General features: G+C 57.0%; 1 non-coding gene across 1 annotated transcript in view; it reads right to left on the bottom strand.

The window, feature by feature from the left end:
• Positions 1-638, bottom strand: part of LOC126219515 (small subunit ribosomal RNA) — a 1909-nt gene extending 1271 nt beyond the window's left edge. The window contains exon 1 of the ribosomal RNA XR_007542733.1: positions 1-638. This exon is cut by the window's left edge and continues 1271 nt beyond it. This is a non-coding gene — a ribosomal RNA (small subunit ribosomal RNA).
• Positions 639-2500: the final 1862 nt, after the last annotated feature.

Here is a 2500-nt window from a genome sequence, read left to right as displayed (position 1 = left end):
TTAACCGCAACAACTTTAATATACGCTATTGGAGCTGGAATTACCGCGGCTGCTGGCACCAGACTTGCCCTCCAATAGATACTCGTTAAAGGATTTAAAGTGTACTCATTCCGATTACGGGGCCTCGGATGAGTCCCGTATCGTTATTTTTCGTCACTACCTCCCCGTGCCGGGAGTGGGTAATTTGCGCGCCTGCTGCCTTCCTTGGATGTGGTAGCCGTTTCTCAGGCTCCCTCTCCGGAATCGAACCCTGATTCCCCGTTACCCGTTACAACCATGGTAGGCGCAGAACCTACCATCGACAGTTGATAAGGCAGACATTTGAAAGATGCGTCGCCGGTACGAAGACCGTGCGATCAGCCCAAAGTTATTCAGAGTCACCAAGGCAAACGGACCGGACGAGCCGACCGATTGGTTTTGATCTAATAAAAGCGTCCCTTCCATCTCTGGTCGGGACTCTGTTTGCATGTATTAGCTCTAGAATTACCACAGTTATCCAAGTAACGTGGGTACGATCTAAGGAACCATAACTGATTTAATGAGCCATTCGCGGTTTCACCTTAATGCGGCTTGTACTGAGACATGCATGGCTTAATCTTTGAGACAAGCATATGACTACTGGCAGGATCAACCAGGGAGCTGCGTCAACTAGAGCTGAGCAGCCGGCCGCCCGGGAGTGTGTCCCGGAGGCCCGCGCGAACACGCAAGCGTCCGCTCAATTATTCTGCAAACAGGAGGAGGCTGGGCTCCCCTGCACGATACACCTCGAAACCCTCTCAGGTCCCGGCGGCGCGCAGCGCCGTCCTAAGTACTTGGTCGGGTTCGAGAGAGGCGCAATCGCCCGGAGATAGGCGAGTAGACGCTTTCAGTGCGACCACCCGTGCTCCCAACTGAGCTTGCCGCTGCCGACAGAGGCCCGGGAGCGTGCTGTCGTGGTGTTGCCGGCGGGAGACAACACGCGGCCACAAACAGTGACCGGGCAGCTCCAACGCCAGCGCCACAGAGGGGCAGAGCCCCACTTGGGTGCCAAAGCGAACTCTCCCAGCACAGCGCACGCGCCAACACATCCGCACAGCTGCGATACAAACCACCTGCGAGAACCGCGGGGGCGACCGAGCAGCAGACGGCGTCGCGGCGCCGAGTGCCGGGCGGCGGCGCATCCTCAACGCACACAGTCCTCAATCGGACCAGCACACTGCAGATGTCCACCGCGCTTCGCACCGGGCCCGGGAGGACCCACTTTGGCCGCACGGCGCCGCGCGCTGGGTGCGCCGGCACGCAGATGCGCCGCCTGCCGCGTCCGTCAGCCGGCGCGCCTGCCACTGGGCGCCCCCACCAGCCGGCTGCCGCGCGTGCGCCCACGCAGCGCGCGGCCAGCACGCCGGGCGCCCCCCCCTCACCGGCCGGGGACGGTCCCACCCAGCCACCGCCGCGTATCGCTTCATACCCACATGCCCACTCACGTTCGTGGGTATGACGGGTGTCGCTGAAGCAACCGGTTAATACCTGTACCGATCGTCGATATCAACGATTCACCTCCAGCGCGAACAACCGCGCAACAACGGATTTCCAGTTCATTTGCGTAACTTGGGCAGCAAACGTAGACGTCCATCTACATTTGCGAATTCAATGGGTCTTGCATGCCTGGATGTTATGAGTCACGACACGCCACATCAGTCCACATACATGCTGCGACGTATGCACGAGAGAACACGTGGAAGGTGGCCCGCGTACGTATGCCGATGCCATTGCACAGCTGCGAAGCTCATTGAACACGCAAACTCCTGACTGACGAACTAGAGGCGACAGGGGAGGGGGGGGGGGGGGGGGGGGGCGATATACGTCTTATAGCAGTACACATTACAGTGGATAGCGGGACCATGTGGAACGTACGCAACACTCGCTAGATGTTGTGAGGGTAGGCACCGTAACATGATTCAATACGCAGGACACCAGAGTGTGCGCGCAGCGAACTATGTTGAGAGGGTTGCGATTAGGCAACGCTACACGAATTTCTAGATTCATATAACAAACAATTACGTGGGTTAGGTTAGGGCGCAACGTGGGTTAGGTTAGGGCCCAACTTAGGTTAGGTTAGGGCCCAACTTAGGTTAGGTTAGGGCCCAACTTAGGTTAGGTTAGGGCCCAACTTAGGTTAGGTTAGGGCCCAACTTAGGTTAGGTTAGGGCCCAACTTAGGTTAGGTTAGGGCCCAACTTAGGTTAGGTTAGGGCCCAACTTAGGTTAGGTTAGGGCCCAACTTAGGTTAGGTTAGGGCCCAACTTAGGTTAGGTTAGGGCCCAACTTAGGTTAGGTTAGGGCCCAACTTAGGTTAGGTTAGGGCCCAACTTAGGTTAGGTTAGGGCCCAACTTAGGTTAGGTTAGGGCCCAACTTAGGTTAGGTTAGGGCCCAACTTAGGTTAGGTTAAGCCCCAACTTAGGTTAGGTTAAGCCCCAACTTAGGTTAGGTTAAGCCCCAACTTAGGTTAGGTTAAGCCCCA

Source organism: Schistocerca nitens, unplaced genomic scaffold (assembly GCF_023898315.1).
Source record: "Schistocerca nitens isolate TAMUIC-IGC-003100 unplaced genomic scaffold, iqSchNite1.1 HiC_scaffold_182, whole genome shotgun sequence".
Classification (NCBI taxonomy): domain Eukaryota; kingdom Metazoa; phylum Arthropoda; class Insecta; order Orthoptera; family Acrididae; genus Schistocerca; species Schistocerca nitens.
Note: the sequence above shows the minus strand (reverse complement) of the source record. Positions and strands in the feature narration are given on the sequence as shown.